The 27,063-nt window shown below is 36.5% G+C and overlaps 1 protein-coding gene across 8 annotated transcripts in view; it reads left to right on the top strand.

Moving 5' to 3' along the window:
• DMD (dystrophin) overlaps window positions 1–27,063 on the top strand; it is a 1,148,466-nt gene that overhangs the window by 582,675 nt on the left and 538,728 nt on the right. The window lies entirely within an intron of this gene.

Raw genomic sequence — 27,063 nt, 5'->3', positions numbered from 1 at the left:
CAAATTATTCTTCTTTGCCTTTTGTTTTGTTGGTTTTGTTTTTTTTTTCAAATAGCAAGTCCTGTTCTGGTGTGGTAAGAAAATTCCTTCTAAGTCATGATGCCATGAGCAAAAATGAAGGATAAGTGAGAAAAAAGGTGGAAGAAAATCTGCTCTCAGATACTAAGACCAAGAGATGTTTGGTGTCAAGCTTTTCCCAGACTGGCTTTGCCCAAATTCTTACTGGTTTAGTACAACAAGCTCTGAGAAACTTTTGGAATCTCCTTTCTCTAGAGACTGGCTTTGCCCAGCCTGTTACTCTTTTAGTAGACCAAGCTTTGAGAAACATTTGGAATCTCCTCATGTGCATTTTCTGCCACTGATGCATAGCAAGGACAGCAATTTAGCTATTTGAAAGCTTGGACTATGATCACTGACAATCAATTATTTGTTATTTAGGCTGTAATGATATTTAGCCAGCAGCAGAAGTCTTGTGAGGTAAAATGAATTAGTGTTTGTCAAGTATTTTGAGGTCATCAGATAAAGGCAGTAGAGAACTGTAAAGTATGATTATGGTCCAGCTGGCCTTTGCCTGGGGCACTTACACTCTTTCGGTATGATGGACAGCAACTCAAGGTGATGATAATCGTGCCTACTGATTCGCACACCTTTCCTTTTCTTTTTAATATTTTGTGTTTCGTGTCAGCCTTAAAGAGGTTTTGTTTGAGCTCTAGATGGTCCCTATAGCTTCTGCTGTTCTTTGAGGTGCATTTGGACTGCACACAAATCCAAGGGATGAGGTGAAGGAAGACAACATGTCCTTTAGCGTTTTACTTCTAGCAGTTTGTGTCTGAAGGGGGTGAGAGTATCAGTGTAAGTCTGCCCTGGAGACATGGATGAAGCTGTGTTTAGGAGATATGCTGTTGATGATGATGCTAAAGGACAGGTTTGGAATTATTATTGGAGCTGTCTTGCTTTCAAGGGAGCATGTCTAAGTGAATGTGAGTATTCCATGTTTGAAAGGTACCAGGAACAAATATATTGGAATTATGTTCATTTCTGAGTATTGGTTTTATGAAATCAAAGGCTTGTAATAACATGGAAATTACTATTTTAATAAATGAAAAGTCAACTCTCACCACGACAGATGGAAGAACAAAGAAACTTTCCTTACCACTGTAGTTACTAGCAGAGAGCTTACTCTAAATTTATAGAAGCCATTAGAAACCTTCATGTTGCATTTTTTGTGTGGAATTGATTTCTTAGAAGTCCTGATTCATATCTAGATACTTTGTAATTAACTCTAGAGTTAGTTCCTTTTAATTAGAAATCAAAATAGATTTTCAGTTTGTTTAATAGCAGAGCCTGCACCAGTTTGACAGAAACACACAATGAATGGTAAGCACTCAAATAGCTTTACAAGTGCAGTTCTTCTACAATTTTTAAAAACCTTATTTCACAGTGTTACTTTAGCATGTTTCCTGTTTTAAATAAGAGTTCATATTGTACTTAGTGTAATACAACAGACAATATTTCCCTGGGAAAAAAAAAAAAAAAGAAAAAATAAGAAAAGAAAAAAAAAGAAAATGCTGTGGTCATCCTAGAGTACCCTTCCAGTGCCTTTAGAAACCTAGGACGAATGCAAATTTTTATTCTTTCACAAACACAGTTAACCACTAATCTTCACTAATTTTTTAAGTCAAGCCTGTATCTAAGCATGGTTCTTTGATAGGAGTGACTTTCTTTTCTATTCCAGTTAATTTCAGGACATGGTAACTCATTGTGTTCCCAACAGATAAATGGGAGTGACATCATCTTACACCAAGTGGAATTTGTTTCCTTGGTTTCAGTTTCATGAGTGCAAAACAAACTCCAGGAAAGAGCAGTGGCATGATTTGTCTTTTGTGAGCTAAAGAGCAATTGATGATTTAATTTATAACTTCAACCTTTGCTTGATACTAAATTTTTATGTTATCTTTCCAACAGTTGTGTTCAGATAATAGAATCTGAATTTTGAAAGGTAAGGTTTCAGTGCCAGTAAGAATAACCACTCAGATATCATAACTTTTCCTGTCTTTGTACCAGAATTTCACAATAGTCTTCCTTCTTTCCAGCAGTCTTAAATACTGGGTATTTTTGGTATTAATCATGATTATTTAGGAAGTGACACTAACACCAGGTCCCTGTATACCAATTAAATGAAAACATACAATTTTTTTAAATGCGAACATGTAATTTTGGGAAAAAAAAACCACAATAGAAGACAGACTGTTAAATTACTGTCTTATATAACTTTTTATCCTATCAGCATGCAACTTGTTTGTCTTTTCAGGATATTGTCTTCCCATGATATTTATGCTGAAGTCTTTCTTCTGTAAAAAAGTGCTCCCTAAAATTAAGGGAGCACTGAAACTGTGAGAAATCACTGAATCAATGAAATACAACAAAGTTTTCCAGAATAGGTGTTAATTTAGAATATTTCTTTAGGAATTGCAGATGAGAATGTTAAAAAAAAAAAAAAAGAAAAAAAAAAAAAAACCAAGACACACAAGGCAGAAAAAGTTAGAAAAATACTCAAATGTATACAATTCAAAAGCAAAATACTAAATTGCCAGGCAACTAATTTTTGCCTTTTTCATGTCTTATTTAAGAATTATCTTCCAGGGCCTACATTGCTGACTATATTAATTCAGATCTAATGCAACTCAAATCCACTAAAAATTAAATGTTGTGAGAGAATGTGGAGAAGTTGATACCAGATATCTTTAGAAAGTGCTTCTTGATAATTCTGAAAAGCAGAAAAAAGTGATATGCCGGTCTTTTATCAGAAAAGATAGCAAATCCATAATAATGGTAATAAAAATACACTGAGGCTGTATAAAATTCACAGACAACTAGCAAGTTTTTATAGTAATAAGAGTAAACCTAAAAAATAGTTAATAGATTTGTACTAAGAATTAGTTTCATTTTTGGATAACGGTACAACTGTCAAGTTTTTCTGAATGGTTTTTGTTTTATTATATATATATTTATTTATTTATCTATAAATATATTCATATATTTATATGTTTTATTTTATATATTTATATAATTTTTATTTTAATTTTTTATTAAAAGTACTTATTAAATTAGCTGCTAATTAGCCTGGTGAGGGTGAAGGAAAAACATTTATTGTGCATAAAGAATTGATTTATTGTCAGAGAAATAATATTTTCTAGTAATATTTCTAAGACCACATAGTAGCAGATGTCATAATCCCTTACTGATATATTCTGTTGAGTTGAGAACTAATCCAATCCATGGATCTAGATATTAGAAAAAAGAAAGAAATACATTAATTTTTCAAATGTAAGTAACCTGCCTATGTTCTGAATTACTGCAGAATCAGCAAGCCTTGAGGGCATTCCTCTCTATGGCATCTAAATCAGATCCAGCTTCTGTGCTCTTCTTGCCTAGTAGAAATTATAGAGATACAGTATTAGGAGATCTGCATTCAGCCCAAGTGATGTATTAAGAGTAAAGTTATCTTTTCATAGGATGAGATATTTTCTTGAAGGGGTATCTATAAGCAACTGACAAGTGCAAACCTAGATGTTAGAATACTGAGAAAATTATTTTATTGAATATAGATTTTAAAAAACATTTAGGTACTTCAATCCTTCTGTCATGGCCTGAAGCTCTTACTTCAGAGTGGTCCAACTCTTTCATTCATCCCATGCCAATCTTGTACAGACTTCTCATTAACATTCCACTAAAAAAACCCATGCTTAGGTCTGAATCCCTTTTGTGACTGTTCATTATACAACTATTTAGCCTTGCAAAAAATCCAGAGTGAAACCAAAAGGTAAAAGGGGCACATCTAGAACTTTTAAGAAAATGGTTTTGTAGCCTTGATGGCTATATCTGTCTTAAGGAACATCAAAATAGAATTATTGTAGGTGATTCTTTAATTTTAATTAGATATACTAGGGAGCTGTTTAGGCTATTTATATTTTCCTTCCCAGGGTTTCTCAGTTGTGGATTTCCAATTTCCATCTGAGGCACTAACAATGCTCTGTAAATGTTAAGTCATTTAAGTTATGAGTCATGTGGCCTACCTTTAGCTGTCCAGGTTTTAGTTACCTATTTTACAGTACTTGCCTGTGTTCTTTCTCAATTCAATCCTGCCAGGCAATCCTTTCCCAGGTAACTGCTGCACTATATACAGTGAGTCTCTGACTCTTCAGAGAGACCAGACAAGATAAGACTAGAGACATTACTTTTGGATAGATAAAATTAGGAGAGATTAATCTTGAGCTAGAAAGTACAACAAAACAATGTAGTTTAATTTATATCTAAATGTGTTGTTATATATCTCTTTCACTAAGCCCAGTCAGCATTTCTTTGTACTTGCTTTAACTCTGACAAAGTGAATGACAAAAATTAATGTTAGCTGGCTTTTTTTCAGTATTGGGAGAAAAGCAGCTAGTGGAAAGCATAGGTGTATTAAGAGAAAGTGAGAAATAGTAGCTGTTCTCTTCTGGAAAAATGTCTGCTCACATATTTCTGTTGAGGTTGTAAGTCTTGTTATTAGAATTACCCTTGCCTCAGGATTCAAGGTGAAAGTGAAAACCAGAACAGATTAGTTCATCCCCAATAAGAAAAGAAAATTATTTCCTTTCTAATGTTAATCTCAAAATAGTTGCCATGCCTTAGTTACATGCAGGGTAGGGGTTTTTTTCCTTGCTTTCTTTCACAGTGACTCAAATTGTTCATTTAGGTTTTGAAAAGGGCAGCTTATAATGCTTGACTCTTACAGCCAACATTAGTTGTTAATTTATTTCCATACCCTGCTTACTGTACAAAAATGCTCTTCATAGCAGTTGCTATATAATCAAATTCTTGCAACAAATTTGCCACTTGATTTGCCCCCATAATATTGCACTATCAAGTTAATGTATTGGTAAGTTTCATTGGTTACTTAATTGCTAGCAAATAAGTATAAAATTATGTATAACAAGCAGGTGTAATATAACATATAAATGGACAATCTAGATGGGGCTTTCTGTCAATATTTATAATGTAAAAATAAATAAAAAATGTAAAAAATATATATATATAAATATTTGTGTGGCCTAGTTTATAACTAAAAATATTAAATTTGTAGCAAAGCTGGAAAATATTTTTACCTTGTATATGGCCATTAAAATGTCTCTTTTCATGGGGCACTATGTATAAGATCATCTTCTAAATTGAACTGCTATAAGTGAAATCTAAAATTATTTGTTAAACTTTAACAGCAAATTTGAGGCAGGATAAGAAATAACACTGCAGCTTTTGGGAAAAGAGCTATGTTTATTAAATCACTGTCATAGTGTAATTAAAAGAGTTTAAAACAGGAAAATGTTATGGGAATTGAAGGTGCCTGTATTGTAAAATGAGGTGAAAATAATTCAGAATTTCTTGTAATAAGTAGAGGAGATAATCTTGCATGTGTTTGTGCTGTGAAAGTGTTTCAGCTGAAAAAGAATCTTGTATGTTTTAAAATCACCAACCCTCAAGGCTGACAATTAGCATAACTTAGCATAACTTTACTGTAAAACGCTCAGTGACAAAACTGCACCACATTCATACAGGAATTATTGTAGAGCCTTTTTCTGCTGTACAAACAAAGATTTTCACTGAAATGTCTGGGAAATGTTATGGCTTAGTCATGAATATGTGGGCTGTAGAACTATGGGTATGCAAATATGTATGAAGAGAATTGCAGGCAGAAGCAAATAGACTCTGAGCCATCTGGATATGAACTGTCTTGGGCCTTCATGTCAGATAAACAAAAGAATATGACATTGTGGGCAGTGTCATAAGCTATGAGACACAGCTGGAATGAAGGGTATACTTGCTTTAGGGACCATGCTGTGTTAGAGCATCTCTGTAACTTCCCAGATAGTCCTGATTTATAGCCAACCATGTGAAAGCACAGGCAGAGCTCATTCATGCTTAGCTGCATCCCTCCATGTAGGTATAGCCTAAGAGAACTGCAGGATATCCTCAGGTCCAAAACTTTATTTGCAGTGACTTCTATTACCTTCTGTAAGTGTTGACAAATAAGGTATGCTTTCACTGTTGGTATTGAATCACTGCATTGTGCTGTGCCAGAATTTTTTAGCTGGATGAATATTTAGCTGGGTCAGCTGTGCACTGGATGAAGGATGAGGTTGCAGGAGCTGCCATTAGGTCCAATGCATATTGGATGTACTAAGATGAGCTCCTTTGCAGAATTCCCTTGAAGCTTTTTAAGGAATTGCTGCTCTCTAGTTGCCATGGTGCAGTGTGCACGTCCCTGCAAGTACCTCCTGGGAAAGCATTTTTGGCAGTAGAGGGAGCCTAATCATTTAACATCTGTAGCTAAAGTCAGAAGTTACAGTTTTCTGTTTTATACAGTTTACATCACTGTTGTTTCTCAACTTTCAGTACATCTTGTTGCTAGCATCTAATAAATATAATTTTCTCTTGCTTCCTTCAAGGCAGTTTGAAAGGAGCTTTTTTCTTTTATTATATTTATTACAGAAACCCCTATGTGCCAAAGAGACAAAGACAGCACACATTAAGTTTGGAGTAGAAAGCAGCAGATTTCGTGTACTATTATAGACGTTGGTACTAATAGTTTTGGGATTACAAGGTTCAGTCTGGTGACCTTCAGTAATTCAGTGAGGGTGGTCAGCTTTGAAATTTTCTTTTCTGTATGGGCAAGTCAGTGCTTGAGGTGATTTTGGTGAAAGCTAGTTAATGTTTCTGATGTGATCCAAACTGTTATGGCAATGGGACTGACAAAACCATTTACTGTGTCTAATTCTTATAGCACTGGGTACACTGCGCATTAAGAGAGTAGTTTCTGCTCCCTAAATTTTTTACCCTTGAGATTAATTTAGCCATTTATTTATTTATTTTTTGTCTGTGGAGCTATGAATATTGTTTATCATAGGAAAAAAGTTTCCTTTTTAATTTGAAGCAGAGTATTGCAGGAATGTCTTGTAAAAATAAGCAAGACATCGGTTTTCTATTTAGTGTTATTAACAGGATGGGAGACCCCAGATTTATAGATGCCATTTTCAAAAGGGAACAACAAAAGTCAGATGGACCATAAACACTTTCAAAGTTTTATTACTAAATTATACACATGATGGAAATTGGTGTAAGTGTTACAGTATAACTAAACAATGGATTTTGACTAAGGGGTCTGGTGAAAGAGAAGAGAGAGAGAGAAATTTAAGAGAGAAAGAGCCGCAGGGATCCAGCTGATGGGACAAGCACCACCCAGGCTTTGTGGAGGCACCTTTTTAAAACTAAGTTTTCCCCACCCTGGAGCTGAGTTTCTTGCTTTCTGTGCAAATTAGTTATCATCTTCAGTTTGTTCTTCTAGACCTCTCTGAAAATAGGTCAGAGAGTTTGTGGTGGATTTTAGGAGTCTTGGTTGGGGAATAAAGACTACTGGGCTGGCCTTTGGCCAACAGTCCATGCCCTCTCCTTGACCTCATTCCTGTACTTGCCCTGTACTCTGCTGTTCTTAGCTCCAGGAGCCAGAACAAGGACAATTGTCCCATGAAGGTACTGCCCCACCTCTGCCTGGCCCCTTCTTCAGCCACATGCTGTTCTTTCTCACAGTGTGCTCTCACCAACATCCCTTGGTTGGCTCTGGCCTTCTGGCTATTGGTGTCTGAGACATGGTTAACCACTTATCTTCTGGGCTTCTGCAGGGCACTGTGCCATAAAGGCATTGCAAGTAGTTGTTTCCAATGTTATATTATTTGTTTCTTCCTAGAATATATAGTTTCTTCTAGCTTAGACTTTCATTATTTCATCTGATTGGTAATTTTAAGTGTCTAGTTGCTTTTCTAGTAAAAGAGAGATTAATTCTTAGCATAAGGTTGAAAATTTTCTTCCAGCAGTTACACTAAAATAAAATGAGTGACAATTATTTTGCTGTGCTCCTATATCATTAAGGCTGATATCACTCAGGAAAAATGGGTTTAGTAATAACTCCATTAAGACCTTGAGGCAATTTTCTATCTATTAGGGCTACACAAGGATAACACTGTAAGATTGTATAGCCTCAATTCTAGTCAGATTATCTGATTTACTCTTTCTGTCCACAAGTCTTGTATGACAGCAAGAAAATTAAGAAGAGAATTAATCTGCGTGCCAAGATTAAAAAACAATAAAGCAAAAAATTCAGATACAATTCCCATTGAATCCAGAGCATACCTAAATTTTGCATCTGTGAATGCATTAGCTGGACAGCTGGAATACAGTTGTCAATCAAAACGGAACTCAGGGACCCTCTGCTTGTCTTTTTGGACTGTTTAAACAAGTAAAATGTTATTTCTTCTTTCCAGCAACCAATTTTTCAAAATTCTATAACAGCACAATTACCTCTGAGATTTCCTTCTCAGATTTGGCTGAAATTGGCTAAAAGGCTAGAAAATTTATTCTTGGAAATGAATGATGGACAACATGATCACTGAAGTTCCATTTCCTTACGTTTTATTTGCTTAGCCTGGTAGTCATAAAAAAAATCACTAGAATCCCTTTTAGCAACTTTGTGTGATTACACCTTGCTGCCATATTTTCCCCTTTTACTGAGCTGTGTGACATCTAGCTATGGTGACTTAGAGAGTTTTCATTTCCTTAATTAGTGTCACAGAATCACAGAATAATTCTAGTTGGAAGGACTGTCAGGGACTCTCCCAGTCTAGCATTCTGCATAAAATGTAGTCAACACTGCTAGACCAGCTTACTTTAGCCAGACAGGTCTTAAAGACCTTCAACAACAGAGACTGATCAACTTCTTGGCAGCCTGTTCCACAGCTTGACTGTCCTCATGGTGCAATTTTTCCTTATGTCTGGTCTAAACTTCTCATTTTCTTTTATGCCTGTTGTCTTTCATCCTCACACTATGCACCCCTCTGAAGAGCCTGACTGAAGCTCTTCAATGCCCTCCTCACAGAGCAATGGCTCCAGCCCCATGGTTTTGTGGCGTTGTCCTGCTGAATTCACTCCAGTTCATTAAGATCCTGTTTTGACCAGTGCAAAACTGGATACTGTGTTCTAGATGTGGCCCAATGAGACCTGAGTGAGGAAGGGTAGTCTTTTCTCTCCATCTGCTGGCTGTGCTGCTGCCAACACAGCCCAGGATATACTTGTTTTGGGTAACAAGGCACACTGCTGGCTCATGTCCCGCTTGCTGCACACAGTACCCCAGATCCCTTTTTGCAAAGCCACTTCCCAGCCAATCAATTTCCAAACTATATTCTTGCAAGGGGTTCTTCCTTCACAGGTGCTGGACTTTGCATTTTTTGATTAATTCAATGGGGCTTCTCTTGGCTCAGCCCTATCTAGCTCCCTCTGAATGGCAGCTCTGTGACTAAGCATGTTGACTTTTCCAGCTCTTGTTTAATCCTGATGGGGAATGGAGGACTTTAGAACACCCTTCTTGGGGTTGTTAGCAGATGGAAAAGTAGATATGAGCAGGCAACAAGCTTTTGCAGCCCAGAAAGCCATCTTGGGCTGTAAAGCCTTTGCTGTCTCAGTGTCCTGGGGTGCAGCCTGGCTGGGGCAAAACACTTGTAGGGTTTGAGTTCTGTGACATAATTCTCAATTTGCCCTTATCTACTTCTAGGACTTCACCTTCTTCAATCATGTCTATAAGCACAAAGGGCAGGGAGATCCTGCTGGTACTTCTTCTTTTTTATAAATTCATTATATTTTTCAGACTTTATGCAATTTTATTCTTTTAGAACTCTGATGTCATACTCATGAAGAAAATGCATAGTGCTTGTTTGAGTGGTAGGGGGTACTTCATCTGGTGGAAAATCCTGCAAAGAAATCAGGACCTTCTTATATAAGTATTCTCCTTTCAAGATATCTAAAGCCTCATGCATTCATCAGTAAGATTTCCTGTGGTCTCTCTCTAGAATCTGCTTGATATAATCCTCTGGAATATGTTAATAATCAGAGGTTATTGTTCTGTGGTCCTGTGGTGTCTGTCTGTCTTATCTAGGAAAGGACTTGGATTTCTTGAACTTCTAAAGATTTAAAACGTTTCAGAAAAGCAAGCATCTGCTTCTCAACAAACCAGAAACTGTGAATATAATTTCTAACTATGCAGATTTTCAGAAATGTCTTCTAAGTCATATACTTCATCATTTTACTCACAGTGTTTCTTTCAAACATTCAAACTCTTCTTTATTGTCAGTTATAGTTAATAAAATTCTAAAAGTGGTAGTGTTTGATTTTCCTTTATCACCACTAAACAAAGAGCTTCCTTACACAACTTTTGTTAGCTGTTATTGTAAAGTGCTGTGTCTGTCTGCAAAACTGTTTTTCCTGGCCATAAATTTGCCTTCCTAAATATAAAGTGTTGCTATAGGTTGAATCCTCTGTACATTTATCTTTGTGTGTGTAGTTGAATGCATGTATGAAAGTGCTTTTAGCTGCTCCATTCTAATATTGCTGTCAGGTTGAGAGACATTGCAGTTGTATTTGGAACCATTTTGAAAAAGGGGGTAAAGGAAAGAAAGGGTGAAGAAACTTAATCTTTATAAGGCTTGATGGTCCAGATTTTATTGACCGATGCAGCACTTTATTCTGCAGAACTGGAAGTTAAGTGGTTTTAGGTAAAAACACCTATATGCATAGCTCCTTGCTGCCATAAAGTTTAGCTTTCTAAACCAAGTTATTCTCAAGGTATAAGCCTTTAGAGCACTCATCTTCCTGGGAAAAAGGAGGCCTTTAACTGGTGTGTCAGACACATTATTCCTTCAGTTCAGTTCAGAACTTTTGACACTGATGTTTAATACCAGCCTAAGAAAGGAGTTGGCTTGTGATACTTTCTTGCCACGAGGGGGAGAATTTCCTTTTTCCTTGTTCCCTTTTATCTTTTGCAGTGATCAGAACTACCTGAAGTGAATTTTTGCCTTGTGTTCTCATAATATTATTATGGGTGGGATACTCACACATGCACAGAAATTCGTGCATGAGAGGTGTGAGATCCTATGAGTTTGTCAGTATGTATCTCATGAGAGTCATATCTTTTGAGAAAGAAATCACATGGACTAAGAAGTGATATGGTAATATGAAATTGAATTTTCTACAAAAAAAAAAAGAGAAAGTACACTGAAGAAAAAAATAGGCTATCAATATTTGTATGTTTTGTCTGTTAGCATAGTTAAAGATAAGCAAAGTATAAGGAAAATGTAGCTGAGAATATTCTAAATATTCTTTAAATACAATAATTTGTAGCATATATTCACCACAGTGTAAATAAATGCCCCTGTTTCTATTCTCAGAGAAAAGAAAAATGCAACAATATAAGCTCAGTTTCAATAACTGTTTAGAAGCAAGCACATTTTAAAGAATTTTGATTTCTAGGATTCATCTATTTAGTATTTATTCAGTAGCTTTCTCAGATTTCATCCATCATCTCAGAATTGTATGCCAAAATCTAGGCTCCTGTAATGTTTTTAACACGATAAAATTGTCACTTTGATTTTTAAAAGGGATCTCTGAAAATAGGGTGCTGACAAAAATAGTAAATCTCAACTCTCAGAACCATCATTGTGTTCTAAAGCAGTAAAAGGTCAGAACTCGTTAACTCAGGAAAATTAATAGTTTAGGGATGTAGTCTGAAAAATGTTTAACTGTTAATCTTTTCTTTAAAAATGTTTAAAATGTTTTGCTTAAATGTTTAATTTTTAATCTTTTGCAGAAATATCTATTAACATTATTCAGTATTTAATATATACTGCCTGTATTATTATAGCATATAAAATGCAGTAATTGTGATTGCTTTCCATGTAGAACTAAAAAATAATCAGTGAAATTAATTTGCAAGTTTCACTACATAACATAATTTTCTAAAAATCATCAGAGAATTTGTTGAATATTTTTGTTTTTCAAAGCCAGACTCTGCCCTTTTGAAATGTTGTGCATATTATGTCTTCTTTAATGATAGACATTCTGCAATTAAAGCTTGAATTTGTGGAATTGTGGGGCCACTCAAGACACATTGCTTTGCCCTGATCCATGAAATTCTTTCTGGCAGATGTGTTTTCTGGCTGTGCACAAGATACTTCTACTCAGATGCCATATGGTTAATGAAAAGAAATCATAAGCAGTAATAGAAGCTGTCTTATGTATTAAATAGTTCCTAATTCCATATCTAGTCCTATTCACCTCTTATTGAGTTTCCTTAACAAATCTGGCTAAATCAACTCAAAACATCCTAACAAATTATATTATTGTCAGTTCATAAATAAGACAGGAAGAGCTGTGATATTCAGCTGCTTCTTAAAGGTTAGATACAAATATTCTAATTTGCCAAGAAGTGAACTTAAATTCCATCCTAACACTCTACCCACAAAACATTTCCCTCAAATGCCACCTTTATGGACATAAGGAGGGACTGAAGTGAGAAGCTGTATCAGATGTTAGAAATAACAAAGTGTTAGGAAAATATTTGTCCTTTTTTGTGTGATTTTTTTTTCCTGTTTTTTCTCCTTTTATTCCCTGCCTTCTCTCCCTTGAGCCCTGCACCCATGGGGCAGGGATGGCCTGGTGGCTTTGCCATGTTCCCAGTGCTGTGCAGGAAAAGTGCTTTTTCCATCTTTCCAGCATATTTTTACTTTCCTGTCAGGATACAAAATGCCCTCTGCCTAGCTGGAAACCAAGATGAAACGTAAATCTGGGGAATCACTGAGTTGTTCTTTTCCACTCAGGTTCACAGGCCCTCACGTAACACAAAAATGTGGTACAGACACCTACTGTTACATGAATATTTTTCTCTGGACTTTTTAAGACTCTTCCATAATTAATGACTTATTTCTATTATCTCCTCTGTTTTCTGTGTAGAAATGGTGGGATTAAGATGTTACCATTAAGGCTTTTGCATAATGGAAAAAGTATTTCTGGCTTCCCTAAACAGATGAAAGACTGGCTAGCATCTTACAATGAATATTAATTTTAAAAGAAGCTATGCTAATAAAATAAAATAAAATAAAATCAATAATATAATCAAGCAAGAAAATTAAGTTAAAAACCATAAAGATCCAAAACACCCCAGGTTCAAATATTTTAATTATGATTGCTTTAAGCATTTTTCTTTTTTTTTTTTTTTTTATATTTCACTACACACAACTGTGTGTCTTGTCTGTGTATATAGCATTGGACAATGTGGTAGATCAGGGAAAAATCAGAAGGCATAGAACTACTTAACAGGATAATGCTGCATTTTCATATTGTCAGGGTGATTAATGACAACCACTGTAGTTTGCCAGTAAAGGAAAAGGAGGAAATGTTGCTGCCTTTCTGAACTGATACTCTTTAGTAGACACTGTGGGAGACTGCAAGCCCAGAAATAAATTCCTTTAATAACCATAAGTGTCTTTGTCCCTGCAGGGCACTAAACAGACCAACAATTCTCTTCACTATCTTTAAATCCTCTGGCACAACAGCAATGCCAGTTCAACTGTGTTTCTTTTCTCCCATTTGGGTGCACAATCCTTTGGTCAGTTCCCCAAATCTTTCTCCATCCTATAAACTGCCATCATCTTCCACACACTGTAGCAGGATAGAGCTTGTTTCCAAGGTGTCACCCATGAAACGCGGTGATCCTAGCAAACGCTGAGCTGTTCACGACTGTGGTTTTGAAATAATTTCTCCAATCAGTTCTGAAAAGGCAGATTGTAAACAATTGTAAACGATACCTGTGTAATCTGTTCCATTGTAAAAATAAGAGTGCAATTATCCACATGAGACAAAGAGAAGGGGATCTGTAGTTTGATGGCAAGTACAAAGCTGTAACAACCTGTCTTCTGCCTTCTAATGCTGACTCTCTTACGGCGCTGTAAGTCAGTCAGTTCCACTGCTTTCAGTGGATTTGCACTACTATGGGAAAGGAAAAAGTAGAAAAAGATCACTAGAATTCATGACTCTTGAAAGAGAAAGAAATCATTTTGCAACAAGGTTTTGTTTCAGCTCATGGAGCATGGAGCAATGCTGCACAAATATACAATCATATATGAAAACATTTATAGAAAGAGACTTAGCAGTCAGCTTTGAGTCTCTAAGTCAGTTCCCACCTGGAATTGCTGTTTTTATTAAACCTCTTTTTCAGACTTGTCATCTAATGCTATAGTCAATGGTACAGATAGTTACAGATGCTTAGTTTTTAAAATCAAGTCCATGAAATTCAGTGCAAGCAAGATGTAGCATCTTGCCTGTTAAAAGAAAATAGGACCTAATCACAGCTGCTATATCCTTTTTCTTCACCAACTCAAGTTATTTTAGTAAGTGTTGCTGTTAACTCAATAGTCTAGTCATGATCCTCCACAGAATCCTCTAAAATATTAGTATTCCTCTAAAGCAGGGAAGATAGTGACATCATAAAATAGTATGGAAGACCAGACAGCTGCAGAAGTTGAGCTGGGTAGCACCACAGATCTGGCCATGGTACAGTGGAAGCCATGGGAGAGATAAACTCAAGGCAAGACGAAGAAGTGAAAACACCACTCCGACCACTCTGATGAGAGAGGATGCAACAAGGACATCACCGGTGCAAGGGAATGCAACAGGGACTTGATAACTGAAAAGATTGTGTTGCTAAGGGAACAGTAGCAAAGGGGTCAGAGTGGAACATTTTGCATGGAAGTTAGAGAGCTATAAATACTGGTGAAAAGTGTAATAAACTGGCCTTGCTTGCATAGCATGGTCCACGTCCTCAATCACTGCAAATAGAAAGGTTGAATACATAGCATTGAGAGTAGCTGCTAGAAATGTTGAAACAGTAACATAGAACATGCTTGCTATGATCTGAACATTGCAGAATATGTTAAGACAGAGCAGAATTGATAAATCAGCATTTATTCAGGGAAACCTCATTGAATTGCCTTTGTGCTCTCTGTGTACTTAGCAGGAAAATAGGCAAGACTGAAGCTAAGAATGGAGTTCTTGATTCAGCTTGCTTTTTGTGATGGCATAACTGGGAGCTCTGGGAGTGTGCTACCTGTAGCCTCTACACTCTCCAAGACTCTGTCTCCAAGAGACAGCAGAAGAGCACACTTTTTGTGAAGGCTACTACACTGTAGAATTCTCTGCTGAGTAGGCTTCTACAGTCCTGAATATGATATGTCCATGAATAGAGTAGGAGAAGGTTGTATTGGAAAGAAAATAAAAAGGTCTGTGAACAACTTGCAGTTTTCTAGGACTTAAAATTATCTAAGATTTTTATATTTTCTATATTTCCAACTTTGATTAAAGTGCAAGGGGTGATTATTCTCTACCTGAACTCTGAATTGTCTGGTCACTAAACAGTGAATTACAGAGCAGAAGTTTAAAAAACCCCACAGTTTTAACTCTCTAAAATTTTCCTTCTCTCTTTTATTTGTAACTTCACAACAACAATACTGTCTTTCACAAGACAGCCAGACAGCTGTCATTCTGTTTCTCCATTTTAATTTTCTTTTTTTTTTTTTTTTTAATACTTTCATTTTTATCACCTATGCAAACCCTGGGATGCAGGGTTCCTCGCCTGTTGTGCTAAATGACAGCAAGTTGCTTGCTTAGCACTTCCAAAGGGTGCCAAACTAAGATGTTCCAGCTTCCTTACCTGCTTGCAGAGAAGGAATAACAATAGGTAATGGGGGTAACTTTGTTTGCACTGTCTTGGTCCTAGGTAAAGAGAAGAATTAGTAAATAATGCACCACCATCATGAATGCATAGTTTTTTATATATTTGGTATTTCTAAAACTGCCTGGCAATTTTCTTTCTGCTGCTTTCAGCAGTGTTTGTAAAGGAGACTTTCTGTGCAAATTCAGCAAATTATCTAGTGAGCTAAACCTCACCTCCAGGTTAATGACTGCTCAACCTAGCCCTGTGTTTGCTAAAGGAGAGGGGAGTGCACCTTCACATTCCCCAAACAAGCAGATGAGAATAAGGACCTAGTGACTGTTTTCAGACTCCTGAAATCAGCAGCTGTGATATAGAGCAGAGTGGCCTATCTCAGCTTACACTTGGTACTCAGGAGCTCTTCATCCCCTACAATAGAAATCTATTGATCTCTTGTTTCTTATTTGTGAAATTGTTAGTGCCATGATTTGATAGTGACATCCTTTTGTGTTAATGGACTTACAGCAGTGAGGTTGACTGACACAATATACTCCTGTGGACGACATGCTCAGTGGAGTTTATGATGACAGTAGTAGAATCATAGAATATTGAATCCAACTCCTGACCTTGTGCTAGACACACCAAGAATCACAAGAGCATTGTCCAAATGCTTCTAGAAGTCTGTCAGTCTTGGTGCTGTGACCACTTTCCCTGGGGAGCCTGCTGCAATGGTCAGCCACCCTCTGGGTGAAAAACCTTCTCCTGATATCCAACCGAAACAACCTTCCCAAATCTTCATCTGCTACCCCATTATAAACCTCTGGTCCAGCTGGCTTCCTGGTGAGTGGTGGAAGCTATGGCCACCAGCTACTGCAGGTGGCTCCTTTTTTGTGTAGGAAAAGGTGTAAGGCTGTGCAGTGCATGTACACCCTGGAAGGGACCCAGCACCCAGCCAGGTCAGCCTGGACAGTGCTAAACAGGTTTAATCTTGCACTCCATCTGCACAAATCTTTTACTGTTAGGCTTGGCATAGTACTGTTTGAGAAAAGAGAGATTGATTACTACCCCAGAGTGGCACACAGATTCTGAGCAGGAAGTCTGAATTTTAGTCCTGGGCTTTTACTGCATCACTGTTTTCTCTACTTAGTAGTAGAAAGCACAATAAATCTTGGCTACAGTGATGTGATAATCCTTGAATTTTCCCTAGTCAGCATTTTTGTATTTGAAGTATCCTTTGAAATGTAAATTATGCACTGAAGTCATCAGTGTGTACCAGGCAGAGTGAAAAATTGAAATAAAGCCTTTATATACATATACATACAGACAAGTATAGATTTATGTACATTGCACATACACAGTTAAATTTCTCTATGGATGTGGCTGTTAAATTGCTATTAAAAAAAAAGTATTTGAAGTAACATAGAAGATGAAAAGAAGATTTTACTTCTGACAATGAAGAATCTAACAATTAGGATTAAATATAATTTTAAGGGATTCTCATTTTAATGCCCTTGATATTATAAGTAATACAAATGGTGTGTTGTGTGTGATTTTCACTAATGTGCAGCTCCTTCTGTCATCCAGTTTTCTACTGAGACATATTTATAGTAAGTAGAATAAATTAATTACAGAACCTTGTAATACAAGGTTGTAATTCCATCTAGTAAAAACCCCTGAAGTGGAACCTTAAGATGTTTGCTGTGTAAGGGAAGGAAAGCATAGGTAAGTAGACTTTTCTGATATGTCAAAGCTTTTCCCTAGGGGTAATGTCCAAAAATAAGAAAGATTGTTTTATTCTTCAACAGCTTGTTTTACTGGGCTTTTTTTAGCTAGTACAGAAAGTAGTAGGATTCCTTCTACCTTTCATCTCCTTCTTTTTCTTTTGTGTGCATATGTCTCCAAATGAGCAGCATGTTTTCTTCCATGCTAATTTGAAGCAATTTAAACACCTGTTTGGCTATTGGTTTTTTAAGTATGTAGAGCCCTAGGTTTTGAATTTCAAATATATTTTTTTAAAAATCTCAATCTAATTATTTGACCTTGTACTGTTAAAGGAACAACAAAAGTACAATTTCTCTAAAAAATATAAGGAAGATCATGGTGTGAGTGCAGTATTTTTATCTGTGTTTACAGAGCACAATGCACTTAGTCAGCTATTTCTTTCTTCTATAGTTGAGCACCACTTTCATAATATTTTCAGTCCATTCTGTATTGCAGAAGCCCTGTTAGGAGCAGTATAGTTCTTAGCCAGTGCTGGGATGTTCCTGTGACAGTAACCAGATTCACCTGGGACTGAACAAGACATGATAGGGCCCAGAGAACTAAAAAAATACCTTACCACAGCTTGATTGAAAACAACTGCTCCTCCCTAGTTAAACAACTTAGCATGTCTTTTCCCACAGCAGTTTGGGAGAAATTAGTTGAATGAGAAGGCTGTATTGATCCCCAGGAGCTGGCAGAGGACTGAGAGCCTTTTAAAAACTACTCTAGGGATTTTCTTTTTGGAGAAATCAAGCTGGCTGTCATCCTGTAAATGGAACTGTATAGCCCTCCTGCTTTCAGAAAGGGGAAGTTGCTTAAGCTTAAAGAGCTTCTTTGCTGTCATTACTTTGTCCTCCAGGGACTATTGCTTTGTGTTTCCTAGTTACAGGAGGAAGAGGATAAAATGTCTGTGGAGAACCAATTGCAAAAGTATCCATTGCAGTTAGCTTGTTACTCTGGCTAGCAAGGAGGGATTTTCAAGACTTTCTTTCTCTGGAGACAAAGCACTGGGAATCTAAAAATCTTTTTGTGGAAATCTGTGTCAGTACTTTTTTCTACTGATAAAAAAAAAGTTTGTACCCTGGAACTGCAGTTCTGCAAATTTTAAGCAAAATATAATGGTAATTTGAAATTATTGGCTGTTTGTCCAAGCAGTGTTAGAAACAGTGAGGATTCTTTTGCAGCCGTGGTAGGTCACGGGCCATGACTGGGACTGGAGTGTCAGGTTTGTGTTCCAGGGAGACACTGCCATTTCTTTTTGGTTCCTGTCTAAACTGTCATTTCTCTCTAACTTGTGTATCTGGCAAGCAGATCTCTATTAGATCTGAAGAGTTGGAGAAAATATGTGTTGCTAGGCTGGAAATTCCTGAGATGCCAGCCACAAGGTAAGGTGGGAAATGTGATTAATAAGGGCAGGGAATTGAAGCCTCTTCAAAGTCCCTGTTGTAAGTCTCCATTTCTTAGTTGTATCTTATTGCTCTTAAGAGCATCTCATTTTTTCCTGCGAAAACTGAGTTGCTCATTGTGCTAAATATTAATAGTCATAGAAGACATACTTCCTTCTAACAAAGGTGATCAGTATTGAAAGAAAAAAACATTATATTATTCCAGCACAAACCTTGCCCTGCCCCTTCTTCCCTTATGTGTTGTTCACAGTCTTCCTCCAGATTCTTTCCGGCTTCAATTTTCTTTTTGTAAATTTAATGAAACAGTAAATGTTGCCACAGTCCAAATGATAGCTATTTATTTTGCTTTGAAGAAAAGTGCAAACCTGCTTAGAACATTTATTTCCAAATTCCAAACTCCTTGATTTTATGGGCAAATTAAAACATCTGCATTAAATTCAACATAAGCCTGTGTTATGTAACAATTAAAATTCTGATTTTTGAATCCTGGACAATTTTCCTAGAAAGAGTTCTCAGGGGTCTTTGTGACACAAAAAAATTACATAGCTGCCAGAGGCTGCAGTTCCAGAAAAAAATAGGCCAAATGTACAAATTTCAAAAAATTCTCCTGGACTTAATGTCTCATGGTGCCTGATTAAGGTTTTTGTATGACACAATGGGGTGATAAAGTCCCTAAAACTCTTACTGCTGTAAACATGCCTATGAAGGCATTATGTGCCAGTTCAGATGATTGTGTGTGCATGTTTAAAGGATGGGCAGCTCTATCATGCTGCCCAACTCTTTATGGTAACAAAGCACCCAAGGCTCTCTTCTGTGATATAAATACTGAAAAGATTTATAGCTGTGAATTTTCATACCAAAGTGGGTCTCTCTAAAACATCAAAATATGAGCTAGGAAAAATTCACTTCCTGAAAAGCGCAACAGGAATATTCTGCAGAGCTTTGTGCATTACTTTTCTTTGGTTATCTACAGAGAAGTAAAATATGCCTTTTAAATACATAGGTCACAGTAACAGTGGCAAAGTATGGACATTTTAATCAAGTCTGTTTTAATATACCTGACAGCTCAATTAACAGGTATTAACTAAAAATATCTCTAGCTGGGACACTTAATAACTAAAAGTTAATTGTAACTGCTTTGAAATATCATCTTTTTTCTCTTCATAATTTCTTATGCCTGAAATCTAACTATAGCTCTTTAGGATCAAAATTGCACATTGTTCTGCAAGAAAGTAAAAGTTAATGTACTCAAAGCAGAGGATAATGGAACATGTTAACTAAATTATTAAACAGAGCTCTAATATCTTGATATAAACTTTAAATGAATGAGTAAACAAAATAATAATATTGTTATGACTAATTTAAAGATTGCTAATATAAATACACGTATATTCTACTATATTACTAATTACTTTCTTTACTGAGAGTGAATAAAGATAGTTAAACTGAACATGTCAGTTTTAAATTAAGCTTATTTTTAAGTTTCGTTTTGAAGCTTTCATTCTGTAAGTAATTCGTACTGTCCAGTGGGACTGACATATAGACCATATGAAAGATCAGAGCCTCATAATATGTGAGCTTCTTTTCTCTGATACGCAGGCTATGTCTGTTCAGCTTCTATTGATTCTTGCTGTATTGCTGTATCCCCAAAGGCTAGATTTCTCGTTCATTTCTGTGTTCTAAAACAAAACAAAAAAGGTGTTTGAGGTAGGAGATAACTGAAGACAGAAACTGCATTAAACTTACCTGTTACAGTCTTAATCTGCTTGACCTTAGACTCTGTTTCAATTATATTCTGGTTTTTTTGCTCCTGATTACTGAAGAATAGGATGTGCAATGTAGACTCTCCACTTCCCAGAAAGATTTATGAAGGCCTTTGCAGTGGTAGCTGACCATGTAACATTGTACAAAGCTGGCCTTTAGCATCACCTCAGCAGCAATTTCTTTGAATTTATAGCATGCTTGAATAATTTGAACTACTTTCAGACATATTTTATTTCTCGAGATCAGTGATGAACAGAGAGGATGATGTGTTTGGGATTCTTTGCTAGAATCACAGTACTGAGTGGAAAGGGACCCACAAGGATCATTGAGTCCAACTCCTGGCCCTGCACAGGGCAGTTCTGGAGTCACACCCTGTGCCTGAGAGTTGTGCAAACACTTCTTGAGCTCTGCCAGGCTGGTGCTGTGAGCACTGCCCTGAGGAGCCTGTTCCACTGCCCAGCCACCCTCAGGGTGAAAAACCTTTTCCTGATACCCACCCTAAACCTCCCCTGTACTGGACAGCCACAGTTTATGCTTCTGAGACTTACCTCCAGGACTCATAATTGTTTTTTGGAAGTTATTCCATCCAGTCATTAGAAACTTTCCTAACTGAGTTGGATCAAGTGGTAAAATATGACTTCTTAAAATATGACTTCTTCTCTACTGCCTATCTCTACTAGAGATAATAACCCTCTGAGTTATTATACCCTTGTAGGCACCTGTGCATTGTTTAAATTCTCCATACCACAATCATATGCATTTGCTAAAATGTCTTTTGCCATTTATTCATGAAGTGAGAATTTCTGGCATGATAAATTTGACTTCCAAATATTGAAGGGTTTTTTTTATTCACAAGACTAATATATATATATAATATTCTGAACATTTTTCTGTAAATTAGTGTGTATAATTAGGGTATCTATATATATGGATAAGATATATTTGTATATATACATTTTTATATATGTAAAATCCCTCATAAACATGCCACTTACTTTTATTTAGGTTTTAGGTGCTAGTAGTGCCTTCAGCTCCTTTTCTACAAAATGCATTGTCTTTCCTGTTTATCCTGGACATTGCAAACACTTTTTTTTGGTTACAATAAATCGTTATTCACAGAAATGAAAGGTAAAAAGCAAGCTTTCAAATGTCACTACTGTGAAAATACTTATTAATTCTAATGATACTGGAAATTCTGAGTATATACTATACTTTCTGAGTATAGTATATATTTTTGTTTGTTTTTCTATTGTACTACAGTTGTCAGAATTATTCAAGATGTTTTTGTTAAATACAGAAAAGATACTGTAAGGTATTTAATATAAACAGGCTCTTTATTACTTACAAGTATTTTCTCCTTGATAGCAGTATGATGAACACTCTCCTCTATCAATACATTTTTCTGTGCTTTTGCATTGCTTTAAGTTCTGTAAGTCATCAACATTTTAGTTTCAGAAAAAACAGCTGTTCATGGTATGCTACTCTTACAATAAGACCTAGTGACTGTTATTTGAACCTAGGTTTCTTGTCTCAAATGAATTTTCCAAATTAAAGGTAAAAGGGGTTTAAAATGAAATTTTATTGTAAATTAAAAAAAAAAAACAAACACAAAAAACCAAACACGCAACAATCACTTATTAGAAAGGTTTTTAACTGACTGAAAAGCTGTAAAAGATGAAAAATACCTAGTACCAATACAGGCATCAGTATTTTAAGAAGATAATGCTAAGTGCTCTGTTATTACTATTATTTTCAGTGAAAGAAGGACATCTAATTTTCCAGTATATATATATTTCTGTGCGCATCTACCACACCTTAAACAGGATAAATAGCATCTTTCAGGCTCAGGGAGTCAACAGCCAGCATTAACTGGTATCATCAGTTTTCTGTTATTCTTCCTGCTCTAATGACACTATTGTAGGGGGATCTCAAGATAGGAAGTGGAACCATAAAATTGAACAGGGCAATTTTGAAGGATAAAACATGTTATTACAGGTTGAGCTAAGAACTCTGTCATTGGAAATCATGGGATTTAAGCACTTCATAGTAATTACAGGGGACTACTGAGGGGACATCCTGTAATATGTACTTTGCATTACACACACTTATGGTCTATGCCACAAATTCAGCGACATTAATTTTTTTATTTATGAATTATGATGGTAATTTGAAGATTTTCTGAGAACTGATTTTCCCCAATTAGATATGATTTTTCAGCTCTCTATAAATCTGTGTCTTGCCCCTGTCTCTGTGTCCATGCTTTGGAAACTATCATTGAGCAGTTCCCAGATAGAATCTGAACTGCAGCAGAACCTGGGAACCAGAATGGGCTGCTGGATTTCAGTGGTATTGAAATTAGAATCTGAAAAATTAGAACCCATGAGTATTTTATTCGGGTTGGGATCAGGTGCTCTCTGTGCTCTGTCTCACACCAAAGAGTGCTCTGGATTTAGTTCAGATCAAACCCAGGTGGAAGAGGCTCTTTCCAGGAGCCTGTCCAGTGTGCTCCAGCAGTTAATGGGCACTGGGTCAGTGGGATGGGTGTAGCTGGGCAGCCCAGGCAGTCTAACAGCCCTTAGTAGGACATGTGTCCTCTGTGCTGGCTGCCCCACCTTCCAGCCACCACCCTGCAGTCACAGGAGCTGGGACATTGAAGGACAGTGCAAATACTTGCTCAGTGTGTTGTGTGAACAGCAGCACACAGGCCATTTGAGGCTTCCAACTCTGGAGAGCTCCAGGAGGGATGTTTGAGAGTGTCACGACACAGCAAGTTTGGGGTAAGGAGCTGCAAGCAGGGACCTCTCCCAAAGTTCCTACAATACCTGTAAAAGGAGAGCAAAGCTGGCTCTGGCTGCATGAGAGAGGAGTGCTGTGGACAGATTTACAGAGTAGCCCAGCTCAAGGTCTGAGTTTAAAACTGGCCCTGAAGCCCGGGGCAGGAACCCCAGGTGAGGTTTCTCACAGCCATTCCTCCCTAAAGGCTGATGACAGCTCATGCTGCTGTGCCACATCAGAACTGGCCTTAAGCAGGTCAGAGCCCCTGGGCTGGGGAAAGAAGGAGAACATCACCCTGACAGTCAAAAGTTAATGTGATTTGTCACTCATATTTAATTTCATCAGATGGATGCAACCGTAGGGTGGGTAATACTGCAGCTGCAGTATCCTGGCTGGAAGTGCACTGTCACCTTTGGAGGATGAAATGTGTGTAATACCCTCCACATGCAGGCAGAAATACTGGTTTGGATTTCCATAAAATTGAGTCACTATTTGTTTCATGTAAAATGTTTGATTTGGGGTTTCCTTATCATACTTCTGGTGGTTACACTTCAAAAAGTTATGAAATTTTTGGTTTTATTACCAATTGCATGGATATTTTAATGTTTAAGAGAGTTGCAAAATATGCTTCTCTTCCACCTAGGTCACATTTAATCAAGCATTTTTAAATTTTCTCTAGGGAAAAGTTGTTACATACACTTAATACAGGTGTTGAGGCAAAGTTCTCTAAAATACATGGTTGCATCTCTGTTCTGATGAAGGAAAACTTTGTAGGAAATAAATTGGAATTTTCAAATTCATATGCCTAATAGATAGTTTTAGTTAGTGTAGAAAAAGAATGTATGTTTTATAAATTTTATTAAGCATTTCTATTTAAACTATTGATGCACAGCATCCATTAGAATCTAATGCATTTGCTGTATTATTATTAATTGTAAATGGTTATTAAGTTTATTTGCTAAACCAGGATCTGTCACAAAAGTGGGTTTCATAGTTTATCAAGGAATGTTATCAAAATATCTAGAAATTAATTGAAACACAAATGCAAAATTAAGATTTGGTTTGCAACAACAAACCAACTGCCCTTTTTCCTCCATCTTATGTTTGTGTCTTCCCTGTTTTCAAAGGTCTTTCCTTTCACCTTTGCACTGGTTCTTAAATACACCAGCCTTGTGACACAGAACATCAAGTGCAATCCCATTATGTAGTTTAGAGTTCCACTGACAGTACATCCAAATTGGCATTTGTAAATTCTGTGCAATATCATTTGCAATGCTGCCACAGAATATGAAATTTTACTTATAGAAGGTCAAGTCCAAGGGTTCAGAAGAGAGGAAGGAAGGAAACAAGCAATACTTTTATGACTTAATGTAAATTGTACTGTGTATTACCCCAGCAGTTGTCTTTCATTGCTTTGTTTTCTTTCTTGCTCTCCGGAGGCAAAATAAATCCATTATGTACTAATATGATAAAAGGAAATTGCTCCCACAAGCTACTGCTTAACATGGTCCCTGCTGGAGTGTCAGTACATATATGAAAAAATTGGGCCAGTGTGACAGTTGTTTTTTGCTTATCAACCCAAACATGCTCAAGATAGAGGAGGAATAAAGCTGCCTTATTTTGACAGAGCTCATGTACAATGCTTAACTCCCTTGTAATGTGTGCAAGTGTTACATTCTGCTTGGCTTCAGGGTGTCTGTTTGCATCTTGTTATTGAGCATGTGCTAAGAAAACCAGAGAGAAGGACGCATCAGAAAGGAAATAGTGCCTAGGTTTCAGTCAGTCACCCACTACTTGCTAGCAGTGGCCACCCATAAACCACTATTTTGTCTTATGCTGGTCAGAGGGAAATGGTTGGAGCAGAGGAACACACACATGAATGTCTGCACAGGGGTATTTTAGCTCAATGACTTGTCTCTGATGGCAAACAAGGGTGGATCCCTGGGTAAGGGTGTCCAAGGTCTTTAATTTTCCTCTGCTCCACATTGTGTGCTTGATTCCTGAGGCAGACATATGCTTTGAGTTTTCATAGTCCTCAGAGTGCTGCTCTCTTTTGAATTTATTCTCCATTCTGCTGTGCCAAGGCTTCAGCAATTTAGCTGTTCAGCGCTGATAGTTAATTAGGCTTCTCCTTTTGTGGGTTTTGAACTCACCACCTGGTAACAGGATTGTGCGTGGTGAAACGAACAAACAAACAAACAGAAGCCTCTTTGTTTTTAAAGTTTAAAAAGCTACTGGAAGCAGTATCGTGTGTAAGCAGATGTAATACAGAGATTCAGCACAGGAAACTCTCACTTAGGTTTGCTCAGGAGAGGTGTCCCATAACTTCCCAGAGCAGGAAGCTGCTTGATGATGTTCAAATGCACCCACACCTGCACTGCAGCAAAAATTACGTTTTCTCTTATCTTTGTAACATTATTTAGGTATTTAATCACTGCAAGAACCTTGAATTTTAGTCACTTGGCTACTGATAAATTCTCTCTGTTTTTGGCTAATATTTTATATTGGTTTATACTTATATTGAGAGTAACAAGGTTTTTTAGGCATGAGCAATAAACGCTGGGACCTTATAAGCTTTAAATATTCATATCATCTTCTTGCAACTTTTTGTTTTTCTTCTCCTTATAACTGTTATTTCCCAGAGCAAAAGATGGAGGAAGGCTGTAGAGTGATGGGAGATTCAGTTCGCAAGCTCTGGAATGCAAATTCAAGAATACTAATATCAACCCCTACTGAATTTTTTACATTTAAGCTTCTGATAAGCTTCTCATGCTGAGAAGAGTAATTTTACTTTGTGAGGAACAGGAGGAAAGATGTTTTAATATACTGTCCAAAATGAGAGATGATTCTGGACCAAAAAAAAGGAATTTTAATTCTATTTTCTACGTGATATTTTTTAAGTCAAATTAATTTTTTCTTTGTAACTCTGAGTAGGGTTATAAAAAAAAACCCTGTTAAAATGTGCCTTTAAATAATGTTTTGATAATTTTGAGCAATAAAATATGATAATTGTGATAAATTATTACAGTCATTTTAATAAGTAAGTTAGATGAGTGACTACAATATTTAATCAGGTCAATATTCTGCTTCTATTTTCTTCTAAGAAATGAAAAATCATCAGTAAAATGGAAAAGATTATCTGTATTTCCTCATACTAATGTCATTTTGTTTGGTGAATTAAACTCCTTAACATTCAAATAATCGTACAGTTTACCCATACAGAACCAGATTATCTCATAGAGAAATAATTGAGAATCTTTGTTTTTATCCTTTAAGCACACCCTAAAATCTATTATAATCCTGTAAAGGAGGATTATTAAACTAAACAACAGTAGCGCATTTAATGATGATCTTCTAACAAAACATTCTGGCTAATCTCTGATTACTAATTACATTTCCACACCAATCTAACACACAGGATAACTGAATTTCTTAAGATGTAGGCTATCAGCAAACCCCCTTATAATCTGCTTTGTAATCTGTCTTCATTTAATTTCTTTTGTATTTGGCAGTGGCCAAGTCAAACAGTTCTTGAAGCAGAAGATCAATCAGTCACTCTAGACAAAAACAGGTCAGATCTTCCCCAAGTGCTGGAAGTATTTATCTGGTCTTTTGTAGTGAACTGTAGACTTGCAGACATGGTAGTAATATTTTTCATCCTTGTTTATTGTTCAAAACCCTATTTTTTTAATGTTCTATTTTTTAATTATCCTTTTATTTCAGGACTTTTTGTTT

Source organism: Pyrgilauda ruficollis, unplaced genomic scaffold, assembly GCF_017590135.1.
Source record: "Pyrgilauda ruficollis isolate IOZ18807 unplaced genomic scaffold, ASM1759013v1 scaffold29, whole genome shotgun sequence".
NCBI lineage: Eukaryota > Metazoa > Chordata > Aves > Passeriformes > Passeridae > Pyrgilauda > Pyrgilauda ruficollis.
Note: the sequence above shows the minus strand (reverse complement) of the source record. Positions and strands in the feature narration are given on the sequence as shown.